Source organism: Castor canadensis, chromosome 1 (genome assembly GCF_047511655.1).
Source record: "Castor canadensis chromosome 1, mCasCan1.hap1v2, whole genome shotgun sequence".
NCBI classification, from domain to species: Eukaryota; Metazoa; Chordata; class Mammalia; order Rodentia; family Castoridae; genus Castor; species Castor canadensis.
This window is the reverse complement of record NC_133386.1, coordinates 28013207-28029952: the sequence shown is the minus strand read 5'-3', so window position 1 is coordinate 28029952 and position 16746 is coordinate 28013207. Positions and strand designations below refer to the sequence as shown.

General features: G+C 37.7%; 1 protein-coding gene and 1 non-coding gene across 2 annotated transcripts in view; one reads left to right on the top strand and one right to left on the bottom strand.

Moving 5' to 3' along the window:
* The window catches only part of Pde7b (phosphodiesterase 7B), a 309490-nt gene that overhangs the window by 64849 nt on the left and 227895 nt on the right, over nucleotides 1-16746 (top strand). The window lies entirely within an intron of this gene.
* On the bottom strand, nucleotides 1091-1197 carry LOC141416259 (U6 spliceosomal RNA). The gene has a single exon (XR_012441037.1). It is a non-coding gene; the product is annotated as a U6 spliceosomal RNA (small nuclear RNA).

Genomic DNA, 16746 nt, shown 5'->3' with positions numbered 1-16746 from the left:
TTGTTAAACGCAAAATCATGGATTCAGTAAAATAAATAATTTAAAATTCATATATTCATTCAAAAAATAAAATTAATTCAACATTTATTGTGTGACAGGCTTCATCCTTAGTGTGTTATAGGCACTTTCTCTTTTATACCCCCACAACCTCTATGAGGTAGGTGGTGTTTCTGTCTTCATCTTAAATATGGGAAATCTCAATGTAGTTTTGATTTGCATTTCTTTTTATGCCGAGGATGTTGAACATTTCTTCATGTACTTACTGGCCATCTGTACTTCTTTTGAGAATTATCTGTTCGTTCATTTGCCCGTTTACTCAGTGGGTTGTTGATTGTTTGAGGAGTTAGTATTTTGAGCTCCCTCTATGTTCTGGTTATTAATCCTTTGTCAGATGTATCTCTAGCACAGATTTTCTCCTGTTCTGTAGGCTGTCTCTTTTCTAGTGACTCTTTCCTTTCCTGTATTGAAACTTTTAAATTTGATGCAGTCATATTTGTCACTCCTTTCTCTTAGTTGCTGAAAGTTAGTGGAGTTCCAGTCAGTAAGCCATTACCTAAGACTATATGTTCCAGTGTTTTCCTATTCTTTCCTAGAGTAGTTTCATGGGTTTTAGGTATTACATTAAGATTCCACTTTGAATTGATCCTAGTACAAGGTGAGAAAGTGGATCTAGTTTTTGACTGCTACAAGTGGATAAGCCAGCTTTCCCAGACCATTTGTTGAACAACATATCTTCTTCAAGATATGTTTTGGGTTGCTTTGTCAAAAATCAGATGGCTATAGCAGTGTGGATTTGTGTTAGGTGTTCTATTCTGTCCCATTGGTATTCATGTCTTGTTTGTGCCAGTGCTGTGTTGTTTTTATTACTACGGCTGTGTAGTATAGTTTGAACTGAGATATTGTGATACTTCCCGCATTGCTCTTTTCACTCAGGATTGTTTGGGCTATTCAAGGTCTTTTGTGCTTCAATATGAACTTCAGGATCAATTTTTCTATCCCTGTGAAGAATATTGCTTTTAAAACCTGCCTAGTATCATCTAGTAATTGTTTTTGTTTTGTTTTACTGGTCCAACTTTCATTGAAGCCTGTTAAAAATATGGAATGTTTCATAAATTTGCATGTCATCTTTGCTCAGAGGCCACACCTACCTTCTCTGTATCATTCCAAAGTTAGTATGTGTGCTACTGGAGAGAGCACATCATCCAATAATTGTTGGAACAAGCAAGGTTCCTAATCTCATATAGTTTGCAATCTTAAAGAGAAGGATTAAACAATGAAGTATCAAAATAAATACAAGTTAGTTATTTTGTGATCATAATCCATAAAGTAGAGATGCACTCTAGAGAGACTGAAGAAGTGCTTGCATTGGGGATAATTGAGTTGATCATTTAAGCAAGAATAAGAGTGAAGTGAAAAGAGGAGAATAACCAAGGTGGAGAGGACAGTGTGTGCAAGAACCATCTGTGGAGGAGTGTCACATGCTGGGGGAGCTATTGGGGGGAAGATGAAGATGGAGCAAAGAGAGAATAGGAAGGAGTGTGATGGGCCTGTCCTCAGATGCTTCCTGTTGTGGAGAGCAATGGAAGGGTCATGGAGGCTGGGTGATCACTTGAGAATCACACCGTGTCTTTCAGGACAATCTGAAATCAAGCTCAGGTCTTCCAGCGAGACCAAAAATTGCCTACCACATTATGTTGACTTAGAACAACAGTGGATTTCAGACTTTTTGAGTGGCAGAATCTTATTCAGAATTTCCCTGAAGTGAAAAGAGATCCAAGTATCACAGCAATATGAAGATAGCTTTTTAATGAAAGTAAAATGTTTACTTATAAAGCCAGTCAGTGAGAAGCATTTGAAAACACAGGGAGTAGTTATTAAACCCTTGTCACATAGTAGAAGTGATGAGGTTGAGTGAGTAGGTTGGTTTTTAACACACCAACAAACAAAAGGGCTGTTTAAATAGCATAAAGATTTAAAGTCTAGGTGATGGATGACATTTGTAGTTTTGTATCAAATTCAATATACAATGTTTCTCTTCAGGTTTTTTTTTCTATAACACAAGGAAAATTCTCTTTTATATGAATAAGTAGCTATTAGAATGGAAACCATTTTATAGTTTGTATGGTAACCTCAAGAGATCATTCAATTAAACTGAAACATAAGCTGAGAGAAGTAGAAAGTCTTGAATTTTAAAAATAAATCATCAAAAATCTAAACTATTATATTCCTTTTTTTTTTTTTTCAGTAATGGGAAGTGAACTCAGGCCCATGAGTTTGGCTTGGAAAAAGTCAACTACAGGGTCTTTGACCAGTTTAGCTCTTCATCAACCATGGAGTCCTGTTATCTTGTGACCTTGTGAGATACCCAAATGTCATTCAAATCCTCAGATTATCCAGTAGGGTGATATCTCAGTCTACCTCAGCTAGTTTGTTTTCAGTCAGATGTATTTCACTGGTGACACTTATGTGCCATGTAAGCATGTGTATAATGAGGGCTTGTATTGTCCGATTGGGTTTGTTTGGTTTACTATAAAAAAACTAGTAAGGCAGACAAACCAGTGAGACCAATTCTTTTAAGAGGTATTTCACAATTGGAAATTCAACAAAAATGAGTTTTATATTTACCTTGCCACAAAGCACTGATGGAACTTCAGTATATATTTTTAAAAAGCCAACTCTAGAACTAACAGGGAACATAGTTCACTAAAAACAAATCAAAAGATCTCTGCAGTTTAAAGACAATAGTTTAATAACATTATAATAAAATAATTTTAAGGCATGGCCTTGAAAGATATTCTCAGATATTTGCATTCTCCAATCCCACCTAAATAGCTTTGCAGAAATAGCATTTACGGGCTGGGCACAGTGGCCCACACATATAATCTCAGCTACATGGGAAGCAGAGATCAGGAAGATCATGGTTCAAGACCAGCTCAGGTAAAAAGTTAGTGAGAACTCATCTCAACACATAAGCAGGATGTGGTGGCACAAATCTGTAAGCCCAGTTCCATAGGAAGTGAAGGTAGGAGAATTGTGATCTGAGGCTGGTCCAGGAAAAAAATTCAAGTCCCTATCTGAAAAATAACTAAAGCAAGAAGAGCTGAGGACATGGATTAAGTGGTAAAGGACCTGCCTATCAAGCACAAGGCCCCAGGGCCACCAAAAAGAAGAAAAGGAACTGGCTTACTATTTTTCCTCTGACACCATTTTGCACAACCTGTGGAATTTATTTATCTATTTATTTATTTACTTACTTATTTAACTTTTTTGCCATTTTGTTGCTCAGTGTGTTAAAAATTGTAGGAGAGGAGAAATACCTTTTCCTCGTCCCTCACTAGGTTAATAGCTTAGGCCCCTATAATAAAAGATAAACAAGTAAAAAAATATAAGGAAAATTCCCAAGGAAACGAAGACCAGAGAATCAGGTCATCTGGTGTATTTTCTATGCTCGAGGTGAGGCGGGTGGGCTGCCATGGAAAAGCAGGGCTGGAGGGCAGCAATGTTTGCCCTAATGGCGCCATTGTGGGGAATGTTATCGATGCCCATTGGTCCAGGAGCTTCCTGTCTCTGTGTCTTTGGCTCCTTTCTTCCAGGATGGTGAGGCACTCCCAAAATGAGCACAAAATACCTATTTCAAAGAAAGTCAGAAATCCTTTCTCCATTTTATGACCTTCTTCAGGGGAGAAAAGTGGGAAGGTTTCTGATTTTCTTAAATGTCACTGGGCTGTATTTTGGAGTAGTGTGCCTTAAGCCTCATCAAAACCCACCTAATCATGCCTACTGTGTGACAAATGTTACTAAATTTCCCTCCATTTTTCTACATAAACCCACTGAATAAAGAAGGAAAATCAGCAGTAATGACTCTCTCAAAACATTGACTTTATGAAGATTATACTCCATCTTAGTCTTTGAAGTAATTTATCACTTCTCCTGAATTCATGTTCTTAGATTATTCTCTGGGTTATAACAACAAGGTTCTAATTGTTTTTTCAATAGCAGCCTATTTATCTAAAGTACTTGTCAGCATACAGCTTAATGAGCTGTTTCTGAAGAAAAAAATGTGTTTCTTCCTCACAAACAATAAATACTTTTTCATTGCTGTAAGTTTTTTTCTATACCATGTACATCAAATTAACCTGACAATCTTACTTTTATGCTCACTACAATTTGTTTTAAAATAACAAACTTGGCAGAAAGTATAGAGGCACTGCGTAGAAATTTCACAGCCTGAAATACTGTGAGGACTTCAGTAATTTTCATTACCATTAAAAACTGAACCCTACAACTGATAACACCCAATGCAATTTCCAAATGACTTTCTGGAAGATTTTTCTGCATGTTGCGCACTGTTGGTGATGTGAATGATGGAATCCATCTGTACCAATATGTCAAATCTTTGTTTCATCTATGTGCTCTTTCCAAGGCATTGTCAAATTTTCTTTCCATGTTTCCAGTTGTAAAATGTGACCTGTTTCTAATTTAAGAGTCCTGTCACAAACTTTTAAGTTATAAATACAAAAGTTGATTAAATAGTACTTTAAATGGTATTAAGTAGTTGATTTAAATAGAACTTACTGGAAATATAGAATAAGACAAAAAAGCACCTAGAATTTTATGCAAAAGTTGTGTCTAAAACTATGCTGTTCAAATGTAGTGACATGAAATGTAGCTGGTCCAAAGTGAGATTTGCTCTGCATGTAGCATATAGTCCAGACTTCAGAGATTTAGTAAAAAAATAAATAAATAAAATATTTCCTCATTAACTGAATAGTGAAATGATAATATTTTAAATATGTAAGGTTAAATGAAATATGTCATTAAATTAAATTCACTTTTTCCTTTTATTAGCTTTTGCTTTTCTTCTGTTTCCTTTTCCTTTCTACAATGTGACTACTAGGAAATGTAAAATCACAGACGTGGCTTGTGTTATATTTCTAAGATAGTGTCATCACATACATCATCAGTATTCAGCCACTTATCTGAGCCATGCCATTGGCAGATGTTGAGCAGATGTGCCTGAATTCGCCAGGTATTTAATTGTGTGAGGTACAGAGAAGTTGTAGTGATGTTTCTGTTGCATTAATTTTCTATTAACAGATACACAGAGGACTATAGAACTGCAATTGTTCCAGGCTAGGGCATACACTCGTATTCAAGTTCAATTATAAGGCAAGAAGTGGCAGGAAATGTTGTCTAACCTATAAGTAGGTCTGCAAGGATCTACATTCAGTCAAGAAATTTTAAACACCAGTTATTTGTACTTAGTATTTTATTACATCCTTTTATAGACTTAAAATCATTCAATTAAAATTTTAGTCAAATATGTATACCCTTATCTGAGAACATATCTGAAAATCCATACAGTTCCACAAAACTTGCCTGAAAATTTCTGTTGTTGGAAGAATGTTCACACACTATGGTTCGGTTGATGTATTAAAGCTATTGTTTGGTTTCAGTCTTATCTCCTCCTTCTTTGATTTAGGTTAGTCTTTCTCAAGCTGTAATGTGCAGGAGTGACAAGGACTGCTTGTTATGAACACAGATTACTGAGCCCCCATCAGAGTCTGGATTCTGTTTGTTGCATTCAGCAAATGTGTTGAGCTGCCTGGGATCTGAAATGTTACTAAGCCCCCGCCCTGACACAACAATCCTCCACCCATTGAGATGCCCACTGCGGACAGTATGGCAGCCCTCAGTGAGCTCAAAGACTTGTTCGCCTTAAATATTCCTTGAAATGCTGTCTTTGAGCTCAATAAACTGGATCTTAGGTAGACTACAAGGTCTGAGAAATAATGGTCAATGACTCTTACCAAAATAGCAATTAACTTGCCATCTGTTGCTGTTGAGAGTAAATTCTTCTAATTTCTTAAATATACTTGTGAACTTTGGAATTGAGTGGTACACAAATCATAAATTCTAGTGCTGAGGTTAAACTGCACAAAGTCTGTGAAATAATGCACAAAAATGAACAGTGTGTGTCTGTCATGAAGAAAGCACTTCCTTCTCTTTTTCTGTGTGTGTGTGTGTGTGTGTGTGTGTGTGTTTGTGTGTGTATGTGTGTGTTGTGTGCACACATTCTTACTTTCTGAGGACATATTCTTTGTCAATAGTGCTGTTCTTTCAGGTGGGCAGAGAATCTAGGAAGTTGTTTAATCAGACACAGATTATGGCTATCTAAGTATGAATACCAAGGTTTTGCCAGCACTGGGGAGGTTGAGGCAGGAGGCTCAGAAGGTCAATGCCAGCCTGGGCTACATAGCAAGACTCTGTCTCAAAAAAAAAACAATAAAAGAATGAATGAATACATAAATAAACCAATATAATCTTTTTGCCTTTCTGGGGATTTCAAATTCTATCCCTTGATATTTAACTTCTATCAGTGATTAAAAGCCAGAGTCAAAAGAAGCAAATTTCTACTTGTAAGAGGCAAACTACTACTAACATGTTTCTTGAAATAGTGAAGTGAATATCAACATGGAGTATTTCCTAACAGACTAACAGAAAATCCTCATATGGCAGTGAAGTACCACATAAAACACATGAAAAGTAAAATCCAAAACTAATATTTTGTTATCATTCCACTGGATTATATTAGATCCAGATGGAAGACTGGCCTTACTTCAGCTTTTCTTGACTTCAGTGGTTTGTGAGTGTCCATCAAATTTAGATAGAGGGGATTTTTGAACAGTCCCTCTCTTGCTGAGGTAGAATGAGGTTTTAGTTCTAGATTGTATGTCCAGCACCTGCAATCTGAAACTGTGTGATCAGGAGTCACTTTATATTTTTAAACAACTCTTCTCATTGCAGTTATAAAAGTGTAATAGGGCTTATGGTCCATGAAATTGATTACCTTTGTTTGTTCTCATCCTGGGAGAAGAAATTTAATTGATAGTATCTTTTGACTATTTTTTCTGAAGTATAAAATCTGGCCAGATCAGTAATGTTTTACAGAATTCTTGAGAAATTTCCATTTTGCTAAAGACATATGAATTCTGCAAATTATAAATTTGGTCACTGTAATGTAATATTCAAATTCATTTTCCTAAGTAATTTGGGCCATTTTCTTTTTTCTGGCAGCACTGTGTTTGAACTCAGGACCTCACGCTTGCTAGGAAGGCACTCTGACCACTTGTCACTGCACCAGCCCTGGTTGTTTTTCTTGAATAAAGAATTCTTCTTTTAAAAAGAATCAGAATCAGTACTCATCAGCTCCCACTCTGATAATGATCCTCCACCCATTATGGGACTAGCACCGTTCTAAAATAACTAAATTTTATATGTTTAACTTACCTTGCTTTGGGGCCAAATCTACAAACTAAGGCAAATAAGAATTACTGGAATAAATTCAAATATTTGTAGAGACTGAAGGACCACATGCAGAAAGAAAACTTCCTAAATCACAGAGCTGGGCCTGTAGCTCAGGATTCCTGTCTTCCTGGGACGTGGAGCACTATAAAAGACCACTCTTTGCACATAATTAAACTATGCTATGAACACCTTGCTAAAGCAAAAAACAAACATTTTAGGATCAGAAGGGCTTAAGAAACAGTCTAAGCTCACCTTGCCATGAGGAGGTGAAGGCTCACAAAGGTTAGGGAATTTGCCTAAGGTCAAAGCTGACTCTAGAATCCAGATCTCCTGTCTCTTAGTAAATGTGTTCCACTTCACCAGCATTTTTCAAGGTAATATCAAAGGATACCAGTGTCACACCCCAAGGATGTACTTCCTAACGCTTTTTTCCTTTCTCATTGTAGAGCCCAAGATATTTTAACAAACACACCAGATATTTTTTATGCCCACCAGAGTTAGAAAATCAATGTACCTTAGGTTTCATATTTTAAAACAAAGCTTTAGACTGTCCCCTTCATAAAGCGCTGCTCTTTTCCAATAATTCTTTTCAGTACTAATTACAAATGGTTAATGTATCTGACTTACACTTAGTTCTAAAAGCTTGTTTTTCCAGAAAGACAAAAAACTCTGGTATCAAAAGTATCAAGTATTTTTATTGTTTGTTTATTGTTTTGATTACTCTCAGATCACTATGTAGACTTTTGTCTTAATATCACATGTCTTTCTGTCCCTGTTTCATTCCTTCATTCATTCAACAAACACTTACTTAGTACCCATTAAGTATAAAACACAGTGAAAGGCAACAGGAAAGTAGCTGAAGATAAGTTAGAGTCCTTTCCTGACCTTCATATGGTCAACCTCCCATATCTATTGGTAATGCAGTCAACCACAGAAAATATTTCTTTAAAAACATTGTTTCTGACCAAATATATTTGTACATGCCTATGATCCCAGCTACTCAGTACGTGAAATAGGAAGACCATAGTGGAGGCCAGCCACAGGCAAAAGCTTGAGGTCCTATACAAAAGTAAAAAATCTAAGCATAGGATGAGTGCTGTGGGGGCTGTAGTCGTGGCAAGAGGATAAGGGAAACTAGATGGATCCAAAAAACAGAACTAAAAAATTCATTAAATTTTTCTGAGGCTGAAGGAAGGTAGTGTGAGTGAGGAAAAAAGGGGGAAAATGAAGCAAGACACCTGGGAATTTGACATATGCCACTGAGCTAGAAAAAAAATAACAATAAGTGTTATCGAAATTATTTTTTAAGAGATTCAGCTTCAGATATCACTAGGGGAACATACTTGTCCAAGACTATGATATTATTTACTTTATTCCTCAACATAAAAAGATTTCTGAAGCTAGTTAGGGTTATGTGTGGGATTGAAAGTTTGTGTCATGTTTCGTTTTTTAAGAGTGTCATTTACTAGAGCCCTGTGACATTATTACCCTGATGACCAAAAGAGTTTCCTTATGAGGAAGCCTTCGTGCCAGCACACCGAGCCATGCATTTCAAGCATCAGTTGCTCATAGGTTGATATCTTATTATCCTTATGATTTGCCTTCTATTAAAAGAATTCACTAAAGATACCATTAAAGATACTCACTTTTCTTTTTTAGCAAGTAAAAGTCACATCCAAGTCTAAAAATTTTAAATTAAATAAGACTTGTAATTATTTCACTTAATGAATACATATACCCAATTAGTAGTTATCTAAAAGATACTGAAACCAGACCCTGATTTTAGAACTTTATTTTGATCCAAATTCCATACTTTTACTCCTTTATTTATTAATTTCAACTAAATGCTCTGTTTAAAGAAAATCCTTTGGTCATCTGATATGGGTGATAGCATATGAAGTACTAACAGCCTGTTTGTGCAGATGACATTGAGAATGTTATCCAATATCACAGTCATTCATTTTGAAAAAAAATAAAAAGAATCACCCTTGGGATTTAGATGAAGAAATGTTTCACTAACAAAGGGCTCTGAAAGAATGTTGGCATCAGTAAACATGAAGGTATGAAAGGCGACGGGCCAAGAGAGCAACTGAAGATTACTTCCTAATTCCAAGAGTTTAATATTTTCATTTAGAATAATAAGTGAATAACAGTGATCACAATTTTTTCCTGGAATAACAGCAAGAAGATATATTACAGGAAGTGCTACAAAAGAATGTCTCCTATCTTAAAAACTTGAAAATAAGTAAGAAATCTCAACACGAACATAATTCCACAGTGAGCTCAGTGCTATGCACTACACACAATCTGGGGGAACTTCTGGGGGTTTTAAGGCTTTATGCTAGGTTTAACACCTCTTGCGATATACATGTGTGTGGATGTATATATATGGTGGATGGTGATCTACAGAGAGAGACAGAGAGAAAGGGATGTACATCACAAAGAGAAATGCACATCAACCAGAAAATCTTTAAAGAATAAAGCAGGGTAGTAACAAGATTTTAAAAAGAAATGCTTGTTAAATATTTTTTCATTATCATACACATAAACACAGATACAGTAGTTAATATACACATACTCCAGAGGCAGAGTGGGGTATATAAATAAATAGACCTGGATTCAGTTCTTAAGAACCTCAAAGACTAATACACAAAATTGTTGTTTTCAAGTGAGGTTAAAGTAGCTAATAGAAGAGGTCAACTTAGGCTCAAAAAATTTAGGAAACTTCATAAAGTGTCATCATTTCAGTGGGGCCTTGAATGATGGATGATTTGACCACATAGGAAGATAGACACTGAAGTTAAAAAATAGAAAAAGAGAGAGAGAGACATATATACAAACATACAATTGTGCCAGGAACTTTCCTGATATTATCTAAACCTCAGAACAGCCCTGGGAGGCAGACAGGTCTTATCATTATGTTGGAGATGAGGAAGCCAGCTCATGTTTCCTGAGGTCACATGGTTGGTCAGTGCCAAAGAGGTGCTGGATACCCAGCTCAAGCTCTTGTCTCTACACTTCCTCAAAGATCTGGAGACACGAACCTGTAACGCAAAGGCGGCAGCAGAGGGACACTTTGATTGGGAGGCAAGGTAGTACAATATCCAGAGTGAAAAGTAAGTTTTTCCCTTGGTTGTTTATTGACAAAGGAAGAGTGTAAGAGTAGAACAGTCCTAAGGAGCATGCATTGTTCACTTCCTGTGGGCTGAGCACTGTAGTAAGAGCCTTGAGTATGACATCTCCTTTAATCTCCTACCAACTATTGTCTCATTTCTTTAGATGAGGAAACAGAGGATTAGGAAAAAAGGATAAGCAAATTTCCAAGGTCAAAGACCTAAGATGGCAAAGCTGGGATTCAAACTAACTGTTACTAGACTGGGGACAAAAGCCTGGACTGTTAACCACTAAACTGCAGCCCTCCAGAAAGCAGTTGCATGGTATACTTCATGTATGTTTGTGTATGTGTTAATATGTTTTGCATACATACACAAATAAATTTCATACCTATCAGTGATCTCCAGAAATGCTTGAGTTGACATGTCTGTATTGAATACAACTTGTTAAACAGATGACCACATTCCTTGCTGCGAGACATTTTCTTCCATCAGTCATACATGAAAGAGCATTTACTGGGCATTCCATGGATAGCACTGTTCAGAGCTGAGATGTAATCCCATGCTTATAGAACCCAGCCTCTTCAAATTTAAAACATGTAAATTAATAAGGTGGGATTTGCATTGTTTTATTTCTAAAGCTATTATTGTGTTCATTTTCTTGCTTTGCTAAGAATGTATAGAGAAAAAAAGTTTTAAGTCACTAGGTTAAAAAGATTCAATATGCAAAAATCTGATGGTTTGCTAAGCATCAGTTAATTAATAAGGATTGTTAATTGATGGATATATGTCATATTACGATGTGAGATTCACAGTTTGACTTGCTGGGAAAATGACGAAGTATGATCTTTACAACTTCTTAACTTTATTGACAGTTCTCCAAGACTACTTTTAATTTTGTGCCCATTCATTTGTGTTCTTTCTTGTAAGGAGTTCTCCCTCTAAATTTTATAACTTTTAGTATCCTAAAGAACCAAATTCACCCCAGCCAGTTTTAATAATTTAAAGACAACTCAATGATTTTGGATTGATTGCCAGTGCTCATAAAAGAAAGAACTCTCTCTTGCCTCTCTCCATTGGTGTTCGCCTTTCTTGGATATTTATTTATATTTTAATTACTAAGTGTTCCTAGAAGAGTATGAGTACTAATAAAAATTAATAACCATCTCTAGAAGAAGGTCTTAAAACACTAGTAACTAGAATGCAACTAGAATGAGAATTCAAAACATCAGCAATATAGCACCTACTACTACAAGTAATCCCCAAGTGACCCTTATATTTACACAATTTTTCTACTAGGACACTTTGCTGCTTTAATCTTTAAGCTGATACTAATGAGACAGAATATAGTTAGTGCCTCCATTCTCCTGGTATTTAAAACAAATTTTGCTTATTTCTTTGTTCAGTTTTGGCAATATTCGCCAGTGAATAATATATATATATATATAAATTCTTACTTTCCAGGGAAAATTATCTTTCAAATCTGTACTCGTTGAAGAAATCTTTACCTTCATGTGGGATTCCACCTAGATTATTCATCATAGATTCACTTGACAGCCCAGATGACTTCTTTCAGGCATAATTACATCAAACGTAACAATTTGAGCTTATGTAAAGAACAGCCTTACTGGGAGTATAGCTCATTGCTAGAGTGCTTGCAGAACATGCACATGGTCCTGGGTTCCATCCCCAGCACCACCACAGAGTATAGCCTCATTGTTCCTTTTCTGAGAGTTTCATCATCTTACAGATTTTTTATCTTGACTGCCAAGCAGTAACAAATGGGTTGGGTATGTATTTTTTATCCCAGATCATTCATTCATTCTTTCTATCAAGCAGCATTTATTGAGAATTGATGATGTGATGGACATTGGTCTGGTGTTGGGGGATGGCAGTGAATTAGATAGGAAGTCCCTACCTTGATGAAAACTCAAGAGAATATGTCTTTCAAATATTGCTCTTATCAAAGAACACTATGGAGTTTAATAAGTGATACCATAGCAGTTATTACTATTAGCAAAACATATACAATTTCATTTTCACTTACAGCTCATAAAAGCTGTCAGTCATTTCTCCAAGTTGGATTTTCTAGCTTCAGCCCAGGGTTACCATTGATTGCCAGTAGAATTTACAGAAATCTCTGTTCTGAGGCCAAATCCATGTCTCATTGCTGTCCATATGGAAATGGTCAATACAATTTGACCGGTAATAGTTTTTTGATTGTCTATGGAAACATCTGGATCTCTGACCTCACAAGTAGTTACACAACAAGCCCTTATCCCTGTGGAAACGTGTTTGTTCCTTTGTGGCTCAGAGGGCCTGTGTTTGCATGTTGGGCTTGATGTTCTGGAAGTCATTTTCTCTAGCACTGGGTTATTTAATTCCAAGGACTGGTTTGAATTTCTTTTAAAACTATAAGTATATAGGATTACATTTAATTGTTGGTTTACGTACAGAAGCATTGCAGTACGGAACTGCAAGGGGCCCGTTATAAGTACTCCTTTGTCCTGACTAAATAGTCACTCAGTTGCAGGCTGGATGAGATCCCATGAATCTCTGAATCATGATGCCTCTACAAAGATTTGGAGATATTGCTGATATTATCTATTAAGCTTTTGCTGTCTGCAGGTCTTATATAATGTGACTTCAAAATTATAGTGCAAATCAGGAAAACCAATGTCTAAAGCTTACATACTTCAACCAGATGGCTGGAGTTTAGCAACTGTGAGTACATATTTGTTGGCAACACATGGATAAAGACAGAAAGGGGGCTATTCCAAGCACTCACTGTGTCAGTGTTCCAGGGCCAGCAGTGACCTAGTCTGAAGCATTGCTGCACATTCTGTTGGGGGAAGGGACAGGAATGCAGAGTCCCATTCTGCTTCAGATCTGCCTCTGAAGGTGACAGTTGACTAAAGAAGACATCTTGAAATATAGCATGCTGTCCCAGAAGTTTCTGAGAAGGAGAAGGGTTAGGGAAGAACTTTTGTTCTCAGGGCTTAGCTCCTCCACATTCTGGGATCCAGGGACTTGACCTTGATCAACCTTTCAGTGCACTCTCATTCCTCACCCTATGCATGATTTGGAAGGCCATGGTCTTCATAATATAGTTATGCTAGACTCAAAAATCTACTGGTCACATTCTCCTTTCTAAAACCTCCCCTTCATAATAACCACACAGAGTATATGAAAACTAAAGAGCTTTAGTTGTGAACAACCTGCATGCATAGCACTGAGTGACAGTCAGAAAGAAAGGGCAAATGGTTCTGATGCTGTTCCCCAACTTTGTCAGTTGTCACAGCTATGAGGATTAGGGATGACAAGGATGATGCCATTAAACTCAAAAACTAGGTGGTGCCCCACCAAGTTTTCCCTCCTATGACTCTGCCAAGAGTAGTGAAGAACACCTTGGGTCAGCAAACATGGCTACAGCACAGTACTCCATTCCAAAAACTTTCTGAACACTTTTGGGAGCTCTCTACTCCCTGAAACAGATGGTCTGTGACCTACGGTGACTTCATTCAGATTCATAGCCTACAGAATGTGGGCCTGTGTCCAATCACTAAATGGAGTCATACAGGGCATTTATGATCACATCTCTGCCACCTCCCCCCACCCCTGCTTCGTGTCTCTCCTTTCCCCAATTCTCCCAATTATCTGAATCCCATCCCCTTATAGCTCTCTGTAACTCCCACCACTTTCCCGATTTCCCTTACATTTTTTTCATTTACAGTGTATGTGTGAGACTAAATGCCTTCCCAGTTTATCTATTCTCCACCTACCCCCCTGCTACCCCCTGAGGGGCCTCTCTCCTTTATCCAAGCTGAGTACACTATTCAGAAACTTTTGATCCCATGAGAATGGGCCCAGTTTGTCTAATCATACATGAGGATACCCTTTACCTAACCCATTTGGGTTCTCCTCCCTTTCGCAATGTCCAGGATAGAGGTGCATTAGGAAAGGTTGGCGACTCTATCCTGACTCACCAGATCTGTTCTCTGGACCCTTGACTTCGCAGGTTACCCTCTCTCCGAAGCACTAGTGCTCTCTTAACACCCTATCACTTACTTACATGGAAGAACAGTGCTGTGTATCTTGTAATAGAGCCACCAAGAGGCCATATGCTACTTCTACCCGCTTCTTTCCACTAAACCACATACATACAGGCCACATTATGGGTTTTAAGAGTATACAAGATGCTTTCATATCTATTACATTATTTGTAGGGGAGGGATCATTGTTACTCCTTCCTCAGTTCTACAAAGTTCAAGTAAACTGAACCAAAGATGGTAAAACTAGTAAGGGACAGGTTAGGTATTTGAACTTTGATATGCACCAATCTCTTCTTCACTTCTTCCTGTTTTCTCCAGCACTAAGTGTCTATGGAATTCACCTTTAATAACTTACTATGTACACATTAAACATTTGTTGCTGTAGCAACTTGTCAACCTTTGGGACACTGAGATGATAAATAAAAAGTAAAACTCTCACACAGTTTTTGTCCTATTTATTCAGACATAAGACATATATTTGTATCAGATATTGGGGAATTCTCAGACCCCATACCAGAATTCTTTCCAAAGTGCTCAGACTCAGCTCCTGTAACTGAGAGAGACCTCAGTTATACTCCATGTCATAAATCTTCAGGTACAGATTTTGCTAGAATACTACTTCCCAGAAGCTAGAGTCATTGCATGGTGAAAGCTTCAGTTTTCAATGTGTATTTCATGTTCAATGGAAGTCAAGATTAAGACAAAGTGATTGAAATTATGTGCCATGTGACCTCCCCACCTTCACCCCCCCCCACCACCGCCCAGCATCTCAACCAGATATAGCCTCTCTAGTGCCCTCAAAGCCTGGGGCTGAAATGACAGAAAATTCAGGTCTGTTTCTGGACCTTTAGTAACTTTTTTATTATTATTTTTTTAATGCTCTTGGGCTGAAACCAGGTTTTCCAAGTTTTGGTTCATAATAAGTAGTTTTTGAACATTTAAAAATAGGGGTCTGTAACAAAATGCTGAGAGACTCTCTGGAGGCTGCTGCTGGCTTTTCTCTAATAGAAAGCATACATATTGAGCTAACATTTTGTTCTTTGACTAAAGAAGAAAACAAAGCTGTTAAAAAGCTGGTAGGCTCATTTTCCAATAGCAATAGCGTTAATATCTTTCAAATCACTCCTAACCATATCTAATTAGAGGTTTAAAAGGGATGGCCCTTCCTGAAGGGTCACACCAGGTTATGTAGACCACAGTGTTGCTGCTAACTATTGGCAACAATGATTGTGCTAAGAATTTCTGCTCAACTCAAGGTGATTATCTTATTTTTTCTTTCTTGCTGCTGGTGTGTCCCTTATTTTGACTGGCTGAGGTTGGGTTGGACCATGAGGCTTGGATCTAATGGCAGTGCCAGGTTGTTGCTGGAGATCTGTACTGACAGATTGTTGAAAACTTATTAGTCTGACGTTTTAACAGCCTGCAATAGGATGGAAATCTGCTCTTGCACTGAAAAAGCTTAGGAAGGAAAGAAAATACAAGCTTGAGCTAAAACCAGCCCCAGTTCCAAATCTGCTGTCCTCTGGCACCAGAGCACTGAGGGCTGCCACAGTGTTTAGAGATTAAGGCCTGACTGTGCCACCCACGCAGTAGACAGGACTGCAGAAAACACTGTGGACTTGGGCCACTGTACAGAAGGAGAGCTGAAAATGCAGGCTCCAGGGACAGGGAAACTGTGATGTCTCCACAGGAGGTGCTAATAGCTTCCTCAGTAGCAGAAGTCAGCCTCACAAGAGGTTTCCGCTGGGTGGTTGGGGAATTCTTTGGCCATAGCCATTCTATGGAATAATTCAAGAAAAAGGAATAAGAAGCACCTCTGGCTTGGTACCTTGTTTGAACCAGAAATGGACAAATATATTGCATTCAATACTATGGATGAGAGATATCTGGTGCCATTAAGTTGTAATGACAATGCTAAAAGAATTCACTAAGCTTCCTTGATTTTTAAAAGCAAACCAGCCTTCTCTAGCCCAGTCCAGAACTATTTTTTATTCAATACTGGCCCTTACTTTCTTCCAGTCTCACCAGTGAATACCAGTTTGATGAAGCCCTCTACTTTTTTGCCCCTGTTCTTGGGGACTACTTATCTGACCCTTGAAGGGCCCTCTCTTTTGCAAGGATTTTTTTATCCCCCAGACTCAGGCCTGTGGCTCTCTCTTTTGGAAGCCTTCTGTGATGGCCTCAGGCAGGGTTGGGTGCTCACCACTGAAGGTACCCTTAACCTTCTCTCTATTTCAACTTCAAACTAAGCTATCGATCTCTCTTGAGGGCAG